The sequence below is a fragment of the Myotis myotis genome, unplaced genomic scaffold (assembly GCF_014108235.1).
Source record: "Myotis myotis isolate mMyoMyo1 unplaced genomic scaffold, mMyoMyo1.p scaffold_m19_p_8, whole genome shotgun sequence".
NCBI classification, from domain to species: Eukaryota; Metazoa; Chordata; class Mammalia; order Chiroptera; family Vespertilionidae; genus Myotis; species Myotis myotis.
The window spans coordinates 8,382,636-8,403,641 of record NW_023416390.1 but is presented as its reverse complement, the minus strand read 5'-3'; the positions used below and the strand labels follow the sequence as shown (position 1 = coordinate 8,403,641).

General features: G+C 49.1%; 1 long non-coding RNA gene across 1 annotated transcript in view; it reads left to right on the top strand.

Moving 5' to 3' along the window:
• Positions 1–5,869: 5,869 nt before the first annotated feature.
• Positions 5,870–21,006, top strand: part of LOC118662274 — a 32,320-nt gene continuing 17,183 nt past the window's right edge. The window contains exons 1-2 of the long non-coding RNA XR_004969665.1: positions 5,870–5,974; positions 7,073–7,211. This is a non-coding gene — a long non-coding RNA (uncharacterized LOC118662274). The remainder of the gene's footprint in view (positions 5,975–7,072; positions 7,212–21,006) is intronic.

The window sequence follows — 21,006 nt, the reverse complement described above, 5'->3', positions numbered from 1 at the left end:
TGTCTGAGTCTGTGTCTTGTCTGTGTCTTGTCTGTGTCTGTGTCTGAGTCTGAGTCTGAGTCTGTGTCTGTGTCTGAGTCTGAGTCTGTGTCTGAGTCTGTGTCTGTGTCTGTGTCTGTGTCTGTGTCTGTGTCTGAGTCTGTGTCTGTGTCTGAGTCTGTGTCTGTGTCTGTGTCTGTGTCTGAGTCTGAGTCTGAGTCTGTGTCTGAGTCTGAGTCTGTGTCTGTGTCTGTGTCTGTGTCTGAGTCTGTGTCTGTGTCTGTGTCTGTGTCTGTGTCTGAGTCTGTGTCTGTGTCTGAGTCTGTGTCTGTGTCTGTGTCTGTGTCTGTGTCTGTGTCTGTGTCTGAGTCTGTGTCTGAGTCTGTGTCTGTGTCTGTGTCTGTGTCTGTGTCTGTGTCTGAGTCTGTGTCTGTGTCTTGTCTGTGTCTGTGTCTGTGTCTGTGTCTGAGTCTGTGTCTGTGTCTGTGTCTGAGTCTGAGTCTGTTTCTACTTCTACATCTCTATCTACTATGTATCTATATTTATCTATTTCCCTGTCTATGTCTGCATTTACATCTACATCTACCATATCTATTATATATCTGCATTTATCTATATTTATCTCTCTCTAGAGAGAGTCTGAGGAATTGGCTCATGTGATTATGGTTGCGAGTGGACCAGCAGGTCGGGCCCCCGAGGAGATCCGGTGCCCAGGCCAGGTCAGGAGGCTGCTGCCACAGAGTCCCACTCAGGGGAGGCCAGGCTTTGTTCCGTGCAGGTCTGCAGCTGCTTGGACGAGGCCCACCTGCACTGTGAGGGGCACTTTGCTTTACTCAAAGTTCATAGTTTAAAGGTTAATCTCATCCAAAAGCTCTCTCACAGACACACCCAGAACAACATTTACCACATCTCTGGGCACCGTGGCCCAGCCAAGGCAACCTATAAAATGTGCCATTATCATGTGTAAACTTGTTCCTCCCTCTGGGGGAATACAGAGTTGCAGTGTTATTTTGAGAGTATAAATGGTCCCCAAAGAGCTGAAGCACTAAGGCTGGGATGCTGGTGACGTAGAGGGAGGAGCAGGGCATCCACAGCCCTAGGGCGGGAGGGCCTGGCGGGGGTGGGGGGGTCCCCTGTGCCCAGAGGTCCAGCATGTCATCAATCCAGGCAGAGAGGAGACGGTGAGAGGATCGCAGGGAGGAAGATGCAGGAATACCAGGGAGAGAGACAGCCCTCAGCTCCCACCGCCTTCGCCTTCTTCCCAGGTCTCTCCCTTTGCTCTCGGCCTGTCACCCCCCCACCCCCTTATTTAGTGACCTGCTGGTGGCTCCCTACCACTAGGCTTATTTGGAAGCAATAGATAAATGTCAGCACTTAGAAGCCATGAAACATCCTAACTGGCCCCCCTAGACTAATAAACATAAAAAAAAAACACCCTGATTCAGGCAGCCTGATGGGCTCATTGGTGAGAGGGAGATAAAGTTTCCCTTCAGGACATTTATAATTTACATAATAAAAAGCTTTTCACCTTCCAGTCCAGGAGCGAAATTAATTACCAGCCCCTGGTACCTCCTGGAACAGTTTTTGCTTGAACTGGCAGGAACAGTTTGTGAACTCTGAAATGAGGGTGGGGGGCCCAGGAGGGGGTGTTGGTGAGGCAGGTAGAGAGGGGAGCAAGACACCCACAGCTCACTTTGCAATGGTCTGAAACAGGGTGTGTGTGGGGGGTGGGGTGGGGAGGGGAGTGGGTCTCCACATTTCACAAAGACATCTGTGGCTCGACCTGTCTTTTCAGAGCATTCAGTACAAATAATTCGCTAATGATAATGGACTTGGCAATTGGAGGCCTCCTGGCCTCCCCTCGGACAGATGTTGAATGGGCACTCACCAGAAGGGTTGTCTCCATTATACCCTGCAGTCCTGCTTGTCCTCTTCTCCTCTGGGCACCGGTTCAAACCACAAATAGCAAAGCTGGCGCTCCTGTGCCCTGGCCCTGAGGACGTGTGCACGGCCCAGAGGCCTCTGAGAGCCAGGCAGGGTCTCTCCTTCCAATCCCCTGCCCATACTCTTCAGAGAGCCAACAGCATTGGCCTGTTCTTTCCCCCCATCAACAATTACTTTATTCCTTTCCCTTTATGTATGTATGTATGTATTTACTTTTATTTTAAATCTTTATTGTTAAAAGTATTAATATGCCCCCCGCCACTGACCCCTTCTCACCTGTCCCAGCACCCACATCCTGCCCCAGGCCTTCACCCCCCCTATTGTCTGTATCCATGGGTTATGCATATATGCATACAAGTTCTTTGGGTGATCTCTTCCCACCCACCCACCCTTCCCTGGCCTTCCCTCTGAGATTTGACAGTCTGTTCCATGCCTCTATGTCCCTGGATCTATTTTGTCCATCAATTTATTTTTGTTCATTAGATTCCACATATGAGTGAGATCATGTGATACTTGTCTTTCTCTGACTGGCTTATTTTGCTTAGCATGATGCTCTCCAGTTCCCTCCACTCTGTCTCAAAGGTAAGAGATCCTTCTTTTTACAGCTGTGTGGTATTCCATGGTATAAATGTACCACAGCTTTTATATCCACTCATCTCCTGATGGGCACTGGGCTGTTATTTAATTCTCCCCACTATCCCATAGGGCGGCAGGTGGCCCACGCTGTCTCGGAGTTTTGCAGATTGAGAGATAACGGTAAAGAGATGTAACACGGTTCACCTTCCACTGAGGAGCTGGTATAGAATTCAATCTCATGTCCACAAGGCATAGGGTCTCCTGGTGGACAAGAAGGCTCAACCAAGGTCTCTGGGAAGTGGATCGGACTGTGGAGGTGAGGATGGAAGTCAAAGCCTCCTACCTTTTGTGAAAGAGGAACCATTATTGATTTAATTTTCATGCTATTTTATAATAATTATGACACCAGATTACAAAAGGACACAGCAAAAGATGGTATGGTACAAGTATGTTTTTTTGTTTTTGACCTCCTTTAAGCTTGATTTGCTGTCTTATATAAGCAGAATATCGCCAGGTATTTAACAGTTCAGAATGTGGAGGGAGAGCAAGCTGTGTGGGCCTTCAGCACCTGAAGCACCGTCCACCTCAGAGTCCCTGGGGCCCTCTCTGCCTCCCCTGTGTCCATGCGCCGCCCGGTTCACATTTCCGGGGCCATTTCTGGAACCCAGTGTCCTTGGAGGTGCAGAGCACCCATGCTTAATTAATGCTCTCCAGGAAATGGTTAAGTCAAGGTCACCGCAGAACCGGTTTTATAGGGGAAGGGGGCAGAATCAGTTCCGTCACAGTGCAGACAGCCTTTCCCCTGGTTTTGGTGTTAGGTGTCCTGAATAAATTGACCAGAGGAGTGACAGGATCTAACTGCAGAGCAACAGGGGTTTGTAAGTCTTTGATCTGAGTATAAGATGGAAGCTGAGGATAACTTAAGGATGGTTCTACTTTGGGAAATATTGCTTTACTCTTTCTAATAGAAACTACACATGTTGGATGGGCAAGGAGCTGGGGGTGACTGCAGTGGGGTGTGCATAGGGCAGAGGGTGGGAAAGACTGCCAGGCTCCTCTCCTGCAAGGCCTCCTGTGCTGGGGGAGTTTGGACTTCATCCACTAGACCAGTGGTCGGCAAACTGGCCCCTTGAGTGTGGCTCTTCCACAAAATACCATGTGCGGGCGCGCACATACAGTGCGATTGAAACTTCGTGGCCCATGCCACGGGGCCAAAGAGCCGCATGTGGCTTGCGAGCCACGGTTTGCTGACCACTGCCCTAGGCCAAAGGGCTTAGGAGGACAGGGAGGTGAGCAGGGAGGGGAGACAAACCAGCTCAGGATGAGCCAGAGACCTCTCCAACTCCCCTCCCACACCATGTCCCAGGCAGGAGGGAGGAAGGGCAGTTATTGTAGAAATGGTGGCAGGTATAAAAGTTTCCGGGAGAGATTTGAGTAAATTCTCTTCCCTCCACCCTTTGGCCCCTGAGACTCCCCCTCCCCCCACTGGAAGCCCTGGAAAGGGAAGGGTGTCGGTAGGCAGGCACGCACCGGGATGCCTCTCAGCACTCTCACTGGTGTTGGGAGTGAATGGTGGACAGACACAGGTCAAGGGCAGGTCAGCACCCGGTAGTACAAAGCGTGGCGGGCTCAGGTGTGAACTAAGTAGGAGGCATCAGAGAATGATGGTGCTCCTGGGCCACGGGGGAGGGAGGAGGTGGTTCCCTCCTTTACCCGTAGCAAAGGCAGGAAGCAGGAGAGGAAGCAGTTTATGCTGAGGCACCCCTAGGACTTCCCGGGATGCGTTTCAATAGCAGTTCAGAAAGATGGAGGTGTGGTTTTGGAGAGTGTTCTGTCTTCAAATGCATAGGCTTGTTCTGTAGTCCTAGCTAATCTGTCTAAATATCAGCGATAACTTCCTTTTAAAAAAATAACTCTTTTCGATAAACTCTTTCATTAGCATTTATAAGGATGATGATGTACAGGACGGGATGCGTGGATTTTCTTTCCCTACGTAGAGTAGATCCTATGTATTTTAATACCTTTTCAATTGAATTTTCCCTCTAAATATTTGACTACTCTTCTTTCTTTTTCTAAAATTGATTTTAGAGAGGGAGGGAGGGAGGGAGGGAGGGAGAGAGAGAGAGAGAGAGAGAGAGATCGTTCGGTTGCCTCCTACACGTGCCCTAACTGGGGACAGAACCTGAAACCTGGGTATGTGCCCTGACCGATGGTCAAACCCACCACCTCTTGGTGCACGAACGATACTCCAGCCAACTGAGCCGCCCGGGCCAGGGTGAGACATCTCCTCTTGAGCCTACTTCTGCCTCTCAAAGCACATTGCTCCCATTCCAGAAGCTGACTTTATTCCGTTCCGCACGTTGAAGATTCATGGGTCACGAGGGCTTAAGAAAACAAGGACATCGTTGAAAGTAAATGATAAGATCAAGTAAGGTCAGGGGAGAAGAGAAAATGACAATACGTGATTAGCAAGCCCACATTAAATGTAACCGAAGACAGAGGTGCCCCGGCCAGGAAGGGCTTGGGAAAGGGGAGGCGAAGAGACCCTACGTGTACTCCTGTGGACGTTCTCCGCTTGTATAAATCTGAACTCAAATTTGGCGTTGGGTTCCTGGCAGTGCAGACGCAGCGCGCGGCGTGCTGGAGAGGGAGGCTGGCTACTTTTAGCTCTCCCCATTCTGCCGGTTCAGACGACTTCTCCCGGGTTCAGTCTGTGGCAATGACATGCAAATCATAAACATGAGAGCTGGCCTCCGGGGAGAGGGGCCTGGCCACGAGCCAAGGTCTGTAACACAGAGAAAAGGCATATTTCTTTGTCACACACACTAGATTCTCCCCGAGGGGTTCCGCGATGGGAAGAAAAGGATGGGGAGGGGGTGAGCGAGTGGTGGTGGAAATCAGATGACGCTCTTCTCTCCTATGAAAAACCAAACACAAACAAACCCTGGCGTGAGTGGGAACGCAGACAAGGCGGAGGCCTCACAGCCTCTCCTCACGGCACACTCCATATACCATCGTCATGGCCCCGGGTGTCTGCTGGGAGGGCCTCTGTGACCAAGCCCTGTGCCCAGATACCGGCATTTATCACCGGCCGACTCGGGGTGGGGAAGCTGTCAAGGAAGTTTGCATTTATTTTTCAAACATTCTGCATTCAGGAAAATTCGGGATACATTTTCCCAAGCACTTTCCCTTTGAATATTTAAACCCAAGCGAATTCTGAAGGAAATTTAATCCACATGTTTCTGATTCATTTACACTTAATTCATCAAATTGTTGTTTTGTAAGAGTCATTTGATGTCCAAGAGCTTTATGAGGGTTTCGGGTATTTTTTTTTTTTTTTATAAACCTTCTTATTTGAAACAGGATGTTGTTCATGCCAACAGTGACCCTGAGCAGCGGGCAGGAGAGCGTCCATCGGAACGTGACCTTGGGACCGCCAGGTGCAGGCAGCGGGAGGTGAGGCCGGGAAGCGGAGGTGAGAGAGACGTGGCCAGCAGAGCACAGGGAGCAGTTTCGCGTCTTTGCTTGGGTGCCGGGAACGCAGCCTTTTAATGTCGCAGAGAAAAATAAGCGCAGCGGACGCCTTGTCCACGGGAGGCCTCGGCGCCTGCGTGGGCTCCTCACGGAGGGGGTTTTCCATGGTCTAGGCACGAGGGTTTGGGGCTTCTGTGCTTTCCAGGGGGATCTGAGCCCCGAGTAGAAAGGTTGTGATTGATTTTCCAAACCAGCTTTATGTAAGGAGGCCAAACACCAGCAGTTCTTAACATAGCTGCTTCTCTTTTTAAATATGTTTTTATTGATTTCAGAGAGGAAGGGAGAGGGAGAGAGAGATGGAAACGTCAGTGATGAGAGAGGATCATTGATCAGCTGCCTCCTGCACGCCCCACACTGGGAATTGAGCTCACCCCGGCCATGTGGCCTGACTGGGAATCGAACCAGGACCCCCTGGTTCATAAGGCGACGCTCAACCACTGAGCCATGCCGGCCGGGCAACACAGGTTATTCTTTTTAATGCCTCAGGCCAGGCTTTATCTGCACAGGAGCTGCTGGCCTCCACATAGCTGTCCGCGGCAAGGACTCAGCCTTCTCTGGCAGCTGGCATCTGGGGCCCAGACATGGAGCTTTGCCCTCCTGGTCAGACTGGCTTGCCTGTCCCCTCCGTCCCCAGAGCTGATTCTAACTCGCCCCTCACAGCAGAAGGCCAGCTCCTTGAGGAAAGATCTTTGGGATTAAACCCACTCTGTTTTGATCCAAACAGCTACTCCTGGAGGCCCCCTCCCCCACTAGTGTTGTTGCCACTGTCTTCGTTTTGGTGAGGGTGAGCTTCCCATGTGACAAGACTGTCAGAAGAATTAAGATTAAAAAGCAAGCTCTCTAGCAGTATGGCTCAGTGGATAGAGCCTCAGCCTGTGGACTGAAGGGTCCTGGGTTTGATTCCCGTCAAGGGTGCATACCTCAGTTGTCGGCTCCCGGTACATGTGGGAGGCAATCAATTGATGTGTTTCTCTCACATCGATGTTTCTCTCTCTCTCTCTCTGTCTCTCCCTCTCCTTTCACTCTCTCCAAAAATCAGTGGAGAAATATCCTCGGGTGAAGATTAAAATATAAAAGAAAATAAGGCAAGATGCAAAGCATTGTGAACCACAGCCTAGCAAGCATGTCAAACTCGCGGAATGCGGCCTTGGGACACTGACTGTTGTCTACTGACACGGGTAAAGGAAAAACATTATCTTTCATCATTTACAAATATGATCAAGGTAATTTCTGAGTTGGTTGACTTTAAAGCAGTGGTGCTCAACCTTCCTAATGCCGCAACCCTTTAATACAGTTCCTCATGTTGTGGTGACCCCCAATTTCATTGTTACAAATGGAACATAATTAGAGCATAGTGATTCATCACAAAAACAATATGTAATGATATGTGTGTTTTCTGATGGTCTTAGGCGACCCCTGTGAAAGGGTCGTTCGACCCCCAAAGGGGTCACGACCCACAGGTTGAGAACCGCTGCTTTAAAGACAGGATTTTTATACCACGTATAATCTGACCCACGTTGCCGAATTATTTATATTTCATACGTACATTTTACACGTAAGTATAAGTTGGCTTTTAGATGTTTTCAGAAAACAGTGCTTTGAACCCAGGATAGAAATTTGATTGAGACTTGCTGCAGTCGAAAATAAAATAATTACAGGGCAGATTCGGTGTTCTGGCTTTGCGTTCATGCTTGTAACTCCCGGCCAGGCTCTGCGATCAGCGTGCAATATGCATTTCACCGTCGTGACCTTGGTTGATTTTGTCTGAACCGGCGCAATGGAGTTATGAGAAAGCAGCCAAGTAGGGTCCCCGTGGAGAAGTTACGGGGAATTTTGTTTGCCTTTTTACTGCCAGGACAGGGCTTAAGTGGAAACTAAGAATACGAAGCATTGTGCTTTGCCTGCTGATGGTTAATCTGTACTCCAGACTTCAGAAATCCTAGTTTCCAACACTCGGATTGATACCAGGCGTGTGAGTGCTTTGAGAGAAAGTAGATGCGATTACCTTTTGTCCTTCAAGGTTCCTATTGGTAAAATGGACTAAGTGGTACTCACGTTCTTGAAGAAATGTGAAAGCAGATTAAAGAAAAATGCTTCAAGACAGAAACCTGTTACATAGTGAGAAAAGGCATGGTGTGAAAAATAAACAGCAGTGCGAAAATATGGTGAAATAAGGAAAATTCTTCCTCCATATTAAGTTATTTCATCAGAAGGACTGAGGTTAGAACGGAAGCTTCATGGAGATGGGCCTTCGTGCTTATTTTGTTCACTGCACTATCTCAAGTCCCTGAAACAGGTCCTGGCACATCGTAGGCATTCAGTAAAGATCTGTTGAATGGCAGGATGGGTGGATGACTATCAGGAAACTAGGCCCAGCAAGGGAGTGCCCGCCTGCCTGCCTTCTTTCTTCCTTCTCAGACAGAGCAGTGACTGACAGGTGGGGACACGGAGATGGGTAGGCAGCCACGGAGCTGTGTGTCCTGAGAAGTAGAGAGAGAGAGAGAGAGAGAGAGAGAGAGAGAGGTATCTAATCATGTGTCTTCCTCTTCTTAAAAGGATACTAGTTTCATTGAATAAGAGCCCCACCCCTATGTCCTCATTTAACCTTAATGATCTCCTTCAAAGCCCTATCTCAAATACAGTCACATTAGAATTTAGGGCTTTATTGTGTGTGTCTGTGTGTGTGTGTGTGTGTGACATACACACACACACACACACACACACACACACACTAGAGCAGTGATGGCAAACCTATGACACACGTGTCAGAGGTGACACGCGAACTCATTTTTTTGGTTGATTTTTCTTTGTTAAATGGCATTTAAATATATAAAATAAATATCAAAAATATAAGTCTTTGTTTTACTATGGTTGCAAATATCAAAAAATTTCTATATGTGACACGGCACCAGAGTTAAGTTAGGGTTTTTCAAAATGCTGACACACCGAGCTCAAAAGGTTCACCATCACTGCACTAGAGGCCAGGTGCACAAAATTCATGCACTCGGGGGTCCCCTCAGCCCAGCCTATGCCCTCTTGCAGTCTGGGAGCCCTCAGGGGATGTCCAACTGATGGCTTAGGCCCACTCCTAAGCCATCAGTCGGACATCCTTAGTGCTGCCAAGGAGGCGGGAGAGGCTCCCGTCACCGCCACTGTGCTCACCAGCCATGAGCCTGGCTTCTGGCTGAGCAGTGCTTCCCCTGTGGGAGCACATTGACCACCAGGGGGCAGCTTCTGCATTGAGCATCTGCCCCTTGGTGGTCAGTGTGTATCATAGTGACTGATTGTTCTGCTGTTTGGTCAATTTGCACATTAGCCTTTTATTATATAGGATATGGGGGGCATAATTGAGTAGAGAGCAGGTGGTTAAGCAGTCCATTCACAGGTTGCAGTGGAGATGCCAGCACTCAGGGCATCTCTGAGGCCCATCCAGCAATTTTCCTGAAGCAGTCACAGCCATTAGAAATGCAGGACTCCTCATGGGCCAGGTAGTACAGTGTGTGGTATGCTCACTGCCCCCCATTTAAAGCACTGTAACGACTTGGTCATGCCACGAATATACGGAAAGGCTGAGGCCTGCTTTATGGTTGGAAAGCCTAGGCAGAAGGCATGTTCCTTAGGAAGACAGCCCATCTATTTCTTTATTTCACTTATTTTTAAAGGCAAGTTATATACTGGAAACAGTACTTAGGCTTTCAAATTCTTATGCAAACCACTGAAAATGCAAATCATTTACCAGTAACGTCAGCATTTTTGAGGGAATGTTTATTCCTTCCAATGTTGAAAATCTCACTTTCAAAATTTAGAGCCAGAAGGACCCTCAGAGAAATCGATGTTCTCATTTTATTAACGAGGCACCACAGACCCGGCGAAGCCATGAGACTTGGTGAATGTCTTGCAGTGAGTCTGAGGCAAAGGCGGTGGGGGCAGGGAGCAGGAGGAGGGGGAGCCCGGGTTCCAGACGGTCTTGTAAAAATGCCCGGGGCCCCCTCTTGGGCTGACTTTGACCTACACATTTGCTCTTGGGCCTCATTTAATCAATCAGCAAACAAGCGTTCAATGAATATGTACTTTATGCTCAACAGTAATAGACAAGAGCATAACATTTTGTCTCAAGAGATACCCAGTCTGGTTTTGGATGACTAAAATTTAAGAATAAAGAAAAATACGAGAACAAATACAATTTCACAGAAGCAGCTAAACTCCTAGTGGGCTTGTAAAGACGGCTTGCTTTTCCCAGAGTCTTTCGAGGGGCTCTGGGGTCAGATCTGGACTTGAGCTCAACTTTGGTGCTAACTAGGTGAGCAGTCACTGGGCTTTCCGAGCCTCAGTTTCCCCATCTGTAAAGGGGAGAGTGTAGGGCTAGGGACAGAGACATTTGAGCCACTGGGGTGGTTGTTGTGGCTGTTGTTGCCCCACTACTATGAATGCAGCGGCCACCCATGTCCCCACCTCTTCCAGTGACGGCACCCAGAGATGAGCCTCCAGCGGGCCCTGCATTTTTATGGAATGAGCATCCTTTCCCACCTTCTTTAGGAGGCTCCTGTTTGCAAGACCTGGGTGTAGTTCTTCCGTGACCCTTGCTCACTGCACCATAAATATCTCATTCTTCTCCCTCCTCTTTGGTGAATTGGAGGAAAACTCAAACCTTGTTTCTCTACTTCTGTTGTAATAAACCTTTACCACGTTTCCAGGGGTGGGCAAACTTTGTGACTTGAGGGCCACAATGGGTTCTTAAACTGGACCGGAGGGCCGGAACAAAAGCATGGATGGAGTGTTTGTGTGAAGTAATATAAATTCAAAGTAAACATCATTACATAAAAGGGTACGGTCTTTTTTTTTTTTAGTTTTATTCATTTCAAACAAGCCGGATCCGGCCCGCGGGCCGTAGTTTGCCCACTGCTGGAATAGACACATACGCATGTTATAATATAGGAGCTAAGAGGGTCTTGGGGTATGAATCCTAGCTCTGTGTCCACCTGTCGTGAGAACTTGAGCAAATTACTTATCGCCCACGGGCTTTGATTTCCTTATCTGTGAATTGGAGATAATCATATATTCATATCCTATGATTGTGGTCCTTGACCAAGCTGGTCCGTGAGAAATAACTGGTGTGGAGACTGGCACATAGTAAGCACTGAATACATATCAGCCATTATTATCATTATTCATAGCATCAAGACTTTTAGGAGGAAATAAAATTACTTTGTGTAGGACAACTTTGAATAAAGAAGGAGATCTCAGCACAGATTACCCAGTCATTGATCGATAATGTTCCAGGCATGATGATAAGTCCTGGGGAATAAGAATACTTTGGGTTCCTGGAGAAACTATTGGGGAAACAGGAGGGAAACCCATAATGATGTGGTAAATGGAGGGAGGTACCCATAAGGGCCCAGATATAGAGAGAGCAGTGTCTCTTCGGGGAAGTTAGGGAAGGAGGAAGAGCTAATCTGAGGCCTGAAAGCCTGGTGAGGAGGTGGCTGGGTGGATGAGCAAGTCCAAGGATGCTCTGGGCAGAAGGACTGGCATGTTTAGGACATGCAGGCGCGAGAGAACCACATCGTGTCAGAAGGCAGCAAACGGTAGGGCACATGGAGTGTGGCAGGAAGTGGAGCTGGAGCTGGTAGGCAGGCACTGGCATATAAAGGGCTATGACAATTAGAGTATCGATTTTATCATGAAAGCCTGTATTGCCTACACTGTGTTCCTTGCTATGCTAATTGGTGTTCCATTGATAAAATGCTGAAGCTTGACAACTTTGAGAAATGTTGGGCACAACAAAATGAAATAGTTTTTCTTACTGTAGGATTTTTCAGAACTATTGGTATACCAAGAAAGGGATATATTACTTTCTCAAAACGGAATTGATTTTAAAGTAATGTTTATATTGATCGACTATTAACATCCAGTTCCAGAGAACAATGAGGAATTTTGAGAGGAGTAACATATGATCGTATTAATTTAGGGTTAGCGTCAAGGAGGGGAAAGATATATTTGAAAGATATATTTGTTTTATGAGTATAATGATTATTCTGAAATTGGGCAATAAAAATATGTCATCTAATCCAAAGGGATTGCTCATTAGAAATTAAAACACTGAGTTAGTTCTTCTTTACAAAGCAAGGTGGTGCTTCTGCGGCCAGTGCTGCTTCCTGCAGGGGAATCTCAGTGAGCTGGGCGAATGTTCACTAGAATTCTTGTAGCTCAGCGCTGTAGGCGCTTACACAGGTGCACAGGGAAACGGGGGCGCAGAGCTGCATGCATGTCCACTCCCCAGCTCCCCCACTAACTGCGACCATGAGCAGGCCGTTCACTCTTTCTAATCCCACTTTTCCCAAATTGTGAAGGGGCGCTGATCCCTGCCCCCGGAGCTGTGCTGATGGGATGGCGCCTCTGCAGGATTCCTTAAATGAATAGCCATACCCCCACCCCCCCACCCCACCCCCGTGGAAGCTGGCCTGCCCGGGCACCCAGCAACATCCGCTGGCCTGTCGGTGACAGCGGGTCGTGCGTGGTCTTCGGGCCGCGTGAGCGAAGGGCTGTGGCTCCGCGCACACGTGGACTTTCAGCATCAGACCGTCAGCTCCGCGGGAGGAGTGGGAGCCGGGCTGTGCCCATCGCCAACCTGCCCACGAGGCCTCTCCTAACAGGGCTTCCGGGCTCCGGAAACAGAGGCTCTGCCTGCGGCGTGGGCAGCAGGCGGCTCCCGGGGAAGGGGTCCCACCGTGGAGGGTCCTGGTCCGGTCTGCCCCGCCCTGGGGCTGCGCGGGCCCTGGGTGCCACCCCTGGCCGGGGCAGCCGTGTGCGGGCAGCCGTGTGCGGGCAGCCGGGTGCCGGCTCCACCTCGAAGCCCTGGTCTCCACATCGGCTGCCTCTGTTGCTTTTATCTTTTCATTGAGGTGGAAACTGTCAGGGGTGATAGTTCACACCAATGCGCCGAGTGGCAGCGATAGCGCAAACCCAGCTGCCTTAACGCGCAATCGTGTTTTCTGGAATTCATGAATCTCCTGGACTTGCTTGTGAAGCGAAGAGCTGAGGGAAGGTGACAGTCAGCATCGATTTCCCGGTGGCACAGCAGCGGCTTTCCACCCTGTGCCCAGCAGGGGGCAGTGTTCATCTGTAAATGCTGGCGCCGGGCGGGCGGTGCTCACAGAACCCATCACGGCGCTGAGAATCCCAGGCCGTGCAGAGCGAACATCCGAGGCTCCTCCCCAGCACGGATTTCCTGGATGAAAGCCTGACGGGCTGGGAAGCCTAGACTTGCTCTGAGTTCCAGCATTAAAACAAAAGCACCGGCCACACGGGCCGCCGGAGACTTTCTGGCAGCCTGCGGCGTTATCACCCTCGGGAATAACGTTTTGCTCCCTGGGGTCGTGGGGATGCTGGCACAGCCGCTGGAAACCGCTCATCTTGTCAGAGCCGCCGAGCTAGGGGCTTGCTTTGGTTCAGCATCCAGAAGCATCAAACACGCAAAGACAGAGGAAACAACTTGCTACATGCAGTAGGCCCCACCGCCAACGGAGGCCTCCTCATTCTCTCAGTAGCAGCTTCTAGCCCAGCAGGGTAGCTCAGTGGTTGAGCATTGACCTATGAACCAGGAGATCGTAGCTCGATTCCCGGTCAGGGCACATGCCCGGGTTGCGGGCTTGGTCCCCAGTAGGGGTGTGCAGGAGGCAGCCAGTTAATGATTCTCTCTCATTAATGTTTCTATCTCTCCCTCTCCCTTCCTTTCTGAAATCAATAAAAAATATATTTTTTTAGAAAATAGCCTCTTCTAGCTTCCCCAACAGAAGTGAGCTGTTCGCCTATGACAGCAGTTCTCAACCTGTGGGTCGCGACCCCTTTGGGGGTCGAACGACCCTTTCACAGGGGTCGCCTAAGACCATCGGAAAACACATATAATTACACATTGTTTTTGTGATTAATCACTATGCTTTAATTATGTTCAATTTGTAACCATGAAATTGGGGGTCACCACAACATGAGGAACTGTATTAAAGGGTCACGGCATTAGGAAGGCTGAGAACCACTGACCTATGGTGACTTGGATTTTGAACGAATCAGGATATGTTGCAAGTCAAGTTAACCAACTGTATAATATACAATAAACCCATAAAGACTCTTCTGAAAGTAAAAATTGTCCAACATGCATTCGTGCGTGTCTCCTTAGCCTCTGCCCCCTGTTACACCACCACCCACCCCCCAAATTCTGAGAGGCGGGGCTGGGAAAGGAGGGAGGGTCTGCTCCCCAGTGGCCGAGGAGCCAGCATTCAGGAATGTGGGTGAGGTCAAGGAGTCAAGTGGCCACACTGCTTCCAACAATGAAGTCTTACTTCAAACACCAGGTCTTCATTTTTATTAAAACGAGAAACACACAATTTAAGGGAACATTTAGGATTCTTTTTTCCCCCATGTTCTTGAAGAATTTCACTTTTTCTTCCAAGACATGGTTTCTAGTAACTTCCCCATACAGCCTGGGCTTCCTGTGACTGACAGTTTATTGCAGCGCCTGACGCAGTTTATGGTGCGATTACAAAATTTAACAGAAATATGTGAGGATGACGTGTTTGCAAAGGTTGTGCAATCCTCTCAGTTAGCAGAAGCAGAGTTCCTTTGGAAGAGTTAAGTGGATCTTAAGGGCTAGCACCCAAAGAGAGAGGGAGACGGAGAATTTAGCCCTTCAATTCTTCACTCTTACTTTTCCCACTTATCATCATTGATACTTGGACTCACTGTTCACACTAAGGTGGCCGTGTATCGAACCAGACTTCCCTAAGAGCGAAGGAATTTAAAGCCCTGGATTTTGGACGTTGAGAAAAACAGACTGAGTCATTTGCCCTTGAGTTGCGTGTCACAATCCCCTGTTCCAGCATAAAGGCTGAAGATGTACATGCTTAGTGAATCAGACCCTTAAGGTTTGCACAAAAAGCAACACCCTCGATTTATATACCCATAAAACACGATCTTCACAGGCTAATTAGTTGGTAATTTCACCCTTGCTTGTAATATAAACCATTTTATGCTCCATAATAATAAAATCTATGTAAAGCAGGCTCTTTATTAATAAACATTATGTGCTTCTGGCTTTCAAGTAAAGGAATGCTTTACGTGTGTGTGTGTCCCTATCACGCCTGGACTAATCACACAGTAAAACCCCAACAGTTAAATCGGTGGCTTCTCCCTCACGCTGTGGAAAGACAATGAGAGATCGTGTCGAGAGCCTAAGAAGGAGATGTCAGCTGCAGGAGCGGGGACGGAGGGCGTGAGCGCCTAATCTTCCTCTCTGTGTTTGGCATCAGGATACTGGGAGGCTCCTCTGAGGGTTCAGAAAGCGTTTCTGAATGAGGAGCTGACATCGGTGGAATCACAGATGAGGGGAACACTCTCATCGCTTGCTCACCGACCTCCCCGCCCACAGGAAAACTTATGCGGCGGCGACAAGTATCATGCCAGCTGAGCTCCTCGATGTTTTATTAAAATCTTTCAACAGGAAGGCTCCGCTGTGTGGAATGTGCCTGACTCCGGGATCCCAGCTACCAGTCATACATCACACCCGGGCTGGACCGGCTCAATCATTTCCGGCCCCTGCAGAATGAAAATGCGGGCCCTTTGTTCACAAGTGATCAGGGACTTCGAGATGACGACAGCGGAGCTTTAAGCCACGCGTGGGACGTCTGCGCGCGGGCTCCTGAGTCTGCACAGGTTGCACCTCTGTGCCTGGGAGACGGGGCCCCGCCCTCCACTCCAAGCGTGTTTTTCCTACCTGCCTCCCCTCCCTAAACGATGATACATTTTAGTCAACACAGCAAGAGCGCTGCCTCTCTGGAGCCAATATAGAGTGTTCAATCAGGATGAGTCCGTATAACCTTTATGTCGATGTCATTGTAAGCTACGAGTGTTTGGAGAACTCTGGAAACATACAGTCTTTGTTGACGCATGAAAATGTCTTTGCTGGGAGATACAGTACTTCACATTGAAAAGCAGCACTGGGAGGTCCTAGTTATGCTATGAAGTTTCTTTCTATTTGTTAGGTAATAATTACCAAAAAATGGCAAACATTAATTGAGTGTTTGCTAAGTGCTTTATATGCATTAACCCATGAATGCACTAATCCTTTAAGGGAGGTAGTATTATGTCCAAATTACAGGCAGGAGGCAGAGAGCAGTTCGGTGACTCACTCAGGTCACCAGGACAGTGGACAGTGAGGGCCAGAGCTGTGATCTCCTCCCAGGTCACCTTGTTCCCAGAGATCCCCAGCCTGTCCCTTCACATCGCGGCTCTGGGAGAGGGTGGAGACTGCGGGGGGCCAAGCTGCTGGTTTGGAGGCTTAGTCCATGACGTCCAGGTGCTGGGGGTCAGTCCTATGTTTTGTGTGTCCATGGCGGTCAGCACACACGTCACCTGGGGCAGGCGAGCAGCGCGGGGCCCCGGGATGACGGCCTTGAACAGGACTCCTCCCCTCAGTCAGACAACCGTCCCACTCAGTCGGATCACCAGTCTCACGGCTGTTTATTTCATCTGGTTGGTTGGCTGTCTGCTCCGAGTGGACGGGCTGTTGTAGACACAGCCTTCCATTGTGGACTCCCTGGCCGAGCTGCTGAGGGACACCGGTCAGGTTGCTCCTGGAGAGATCGGCATCACCAGGCGTACCTCTGGGACAGGACACCGGCTTCTCCTCCCCTTGGGCCTGAGCGAGTTAAAATGTGGCTGTTCCCCCGTGGAGGCAGCTAAATGGCTTAGACAGTGGAGCAAATCCACAGCACGGAGGCAGAGGCAACACGCAGCACAAACGGCGCAGTCATTTCTCCCTGCGAAGGAGAAGGCTGCTGATCATCCTGAGAAGATTTTCCTCCCACCCAGAAAGTCGAGGTTAGCGCCCACCTTTGTGAGTCCTCACCCCTGTGAGCAGGTCCGGTCCCCCCCACCCCACCCCACTCCCCCACCCACCCCAGGTCTGGAAGAACAAGCTGGAGGCCAGAGGGCAAACCATATTTGTTTAAGGTTGAGTGAGGCACATGAATGATCCCCAGGCTCGGGGAGGAGATGAAAGGCAGGAGATTGAGGCCCAGGAATGTTTGGAAGAGTCAGGTGGATGGTCTCTTTGCTCTGAGACCTGCAGGGCAGCCGGCCTGCATCTCTATCTCTTCATCGCTGTGAACTATTGACAGACCACGTTGAAGTGCCTGGGGGCTTGGGGAGCTTTCCTTATCAGGGGCACTTTTGAAAAGGCAGTTAACCCTGGCGCTGGAGGGAGGATGAAAATGCCCTGGGCCCCACACATTTCCCAAGAGCTAAGGATGCTGGGCAGGGCGTCTTGGAGCGTTCTGCAGGAATCCAGAGCTGTGGAAAGAAAGGCTCTCAGACAGTAGGGAAAACAGTCAAACGATAGATTAGTCCACTGTCCTGAGTGCGTCTCTGTTTCAGAGAAAACTAGATGCCAGGTATTCTGGGTCTGCTGTATTCATTCGTAAGAATTCAGCAGGTATTTATTCAGTACCTTCTTTCTGCCCAGAGCTGTGCTAGGAATTGCAATAGAGCTATGATTGGGGCAGGCAAGGAGGCTGCCTTCAAACAGCTGGGATTTTAGCGAGAGAAGGACACACAAATGCAGCCTCTGGATGCTACACTTCCACTACCAAACGAGAGCGGCCCACTTGGGAATGGTCTGTTTCCTTTGCCCATTCCTATGAACGCAGCTCTTACCTGAGGGGCAGAGGCATGGCTCCCTGCCCGTCACTGACGGTGCAGACATGTCCGAGGAAAAACAAAGCACATATGGAGTAGGAGCCCGAATGACTTAATCTGTAAACTTCGTTACACACACACGCACACACACACACACGCACACACACGCACGCACACACACGCACACACACACGCACACGCGCACACACACAAGCACACACACGCACACGCACACACGCACACACGCACACACACAAGCACACACACGCACACGCACACACGCACACGCACACGCGCACACACGCACACACGCGCACACGCACACGCACGCGCACACGCGCGCGCGCGCACACGCACACGCGCACACACGCACACGCACACGCACACACGCGCACGCACACACGCGCGCACACACACACGCACACGCACACACACGCGCACACACACGCACACACACGCACACACACACATACACGCACACACGCACACACACACGCACACACACGCACGCACACACACGCACGCACACACACAAGCAGAGTGAGCTACACGACTGGGTAAGTCAAACCAGCCTTTTCCTCTGTAACATGCTCTCATGTCCAGTGGATCCCGTAGCCGGGCATTTTGCCTGGCTCACGAACGCTGGCACACGGGCACCCACGCACAGCCTCGACGACGGGCACGTGAAGTTTTCCTCCGTAACTTGGCCAACATTTGATCGATTGAATAGCCGAAGTTAGGACTACGTTTTTCAGCCTTAGAGCCAATTGCCCTTTAAAATTTGAGCCTTTCTTAGAGTGTGTGTGTGTTGCTGATCACTAGAATTCACCTCATATTTAGGACTGATTTCCCTGAGAAATAACCAGTTTCTCAAAAGTTAGTAGTTTTGTTTGTTTGACTATGGAAGGGGCAGACGCACATTCTAGCTTCCTGTAGCCTGGATGTGATTTTCAGGCACCTCTGTGGTTGTACCTGGAGGGCATGGATGAGGGAGCAGATTTTTTTTTTTTTATTGGCCTCATATTTCCAACTGTCTGTCAAACATTTGGGGTTTGGCAAATTCTTTTAGCACATCTTGCCAAGCCCTTTCCCACCTGATTTTTAAAATCTATGTGTGTTTCCAAAGAAATTTAATCTGTTCATTAACACTCAACTCATCCGACTGTTATTTTGCGGGGTTCCTCGTTGCCTTGGGGGCGTGGTGAATACTCCAGCAAAATCTCCTCCTGCCGCAGTGTCTGAGAAGAAACAAACCTTAAACTTTATAGTTCTGTATCCCCAGCAGCCAGCCATGCTGGTGCTGTTTGAAACACTCATGTATTCACAGCTTTTGGTTATAGCGTGTCGTCCACATTTCTTGGGCCCAGAGTAAAAAGAAGTGAAATAATTGCATTGAAAGATAACATAACTTTGAAGACAAGGCATCGGTTCTTAAAGAAGATTTCCTGAAAATGGGATATTTGGGGAAGCTTGATAATGTCCCGATATTCTGCCTACTACGTAATCGTTACTAATGGATTAACAATATTGGTTGATGCCAGCCTCGCTGATGTCATTTGAGAGACGCTTAAAATCCTGGCGTTAAAGAAAACAAGAAGCTGGGAGCTTCGGGGCTCCTCCTAAAGGTGCTGTCAGCTGCTGCTGCGCGCTCTGCCACCCACGTGGCATGCTGCACAAAGCCAAGTGCTGATCCGGCTCCTGGAGAGCAGTGTCGATGTGCACCCATGTGAGCTACTGGAAATTCTTTGGCTCAGAATCAAAATCCCAGCTTTCCAGACCCAACTCCCCCACCCCCGCACCCCCGCATTTTTGTGTGATTTTGGAATACTTTATAATAGCCCTCTAGTTTTGGGTCTTCTCGTGTGTAAAACTGGAGAAACTAGGCTTGCACTACTTATGTGAAGATATCTTTCAGGATAACACTAAATAATAAATAAAGCAGTACTTTAAAATCTGTAAATGAGAAGCATTTCTACAATGGTACTTCTCAAACTAGTTTTGGTGAAAGACAGCTCATCCCCCGCCCCCCTCTTCAGTTATGGATTGAAACTTTTATAAAATACAGTTAAAATGAATTGCTAGGAAAATGCAATAAAAAATACATACAAAAATAGAAGTGCAATTTTAAGGATTATTAGACCCAGTAAACATACAATCACTGTTAATTACATTGGTATAAAAGTTTCTAAATGCTTTCTCTTAATGTCACGTCCTACTCATCACATGGGGGTAACACATCTCGTGGACCGGGCTGGTCCATGGACCACACGCTGTGGAGCTGTGCCTGGCAGATGGAGCAGGAGGAGCAATGACCTGTTATTGCCCTACAGCACCTGACAGGGATGGTTCCTACTTCATGTCATGTTGTGGTTCGGAACTACTCTCTTCTTCTTCTTCTTCTTCTTCTTCTTCTTCTTCTTCTTCTTCTCTCTCTCTCTCTCTCTCTCTCTCTCTCTCTCTCTCTCTCCCCCTTCTCCTTCTCCTTCTCTAGATACAGTAGCTCTACTTATGAGACATATTTCTGAGTCTTTCACATTTACATTTTCATTGATGCTCTGTTGGGCTTCATGCCTGGGCATCACCTTGGATTCTGCCATTTTCCTTACCTAGATGCCATAACTTTTACTTCTCAGACCTCTTTCTTCCCTCTCTTCCTGTTGCTACTGTCCAGGCTGAGGTACCCTTCACATGGTGGGTAAAGTAACATTCCTCAGCTGCACCCCTGATTAGATCAACCCCTTGCTCACTGACTTTCCAGGGCTCCCTCTTGCCTGTGAAATGAAACTGCCTGTCTTCCTCCATCTCGCCCTTGGCCTCCTCATGCTATCCTCTTTGCAGGGATGGCCCCCAGCCCCAGTGTCCCAGCATTTGCCTCCTTGCCATCTTCCCCAGCTCACATCATCTTCCCAAAGCCTTTGTTGGGGAGTGTGCTCTGTCCTCCCTGCACCCCTCCCTGGCAGGCACTGTCCCCCCAGCACGACTTGTGGACTAGAGAACCACTTCCCTCTGCCTTCCCTATCCCCACCTCCATTCAGTTATGGGCAATTTGAAGTGAGGGGCCACACCTTACTAATCTTTCACTGAAAAAATATTAAGCACTGAGTAATATATATTCCCTTTGCCATTAAAAAAAAAAAAGATCAAGCAACACAGAGAAAGTTAAATTTCCCTTGACTCCTTCTCCTAGTCTCAGTGTCTTGGGTATCCTTGATCATGAGTTTGATTGTTTGGGGTGCATCTTTGAGACCCTTTTTCTCCTTTTTTACATCCTATATAATAAAAGGC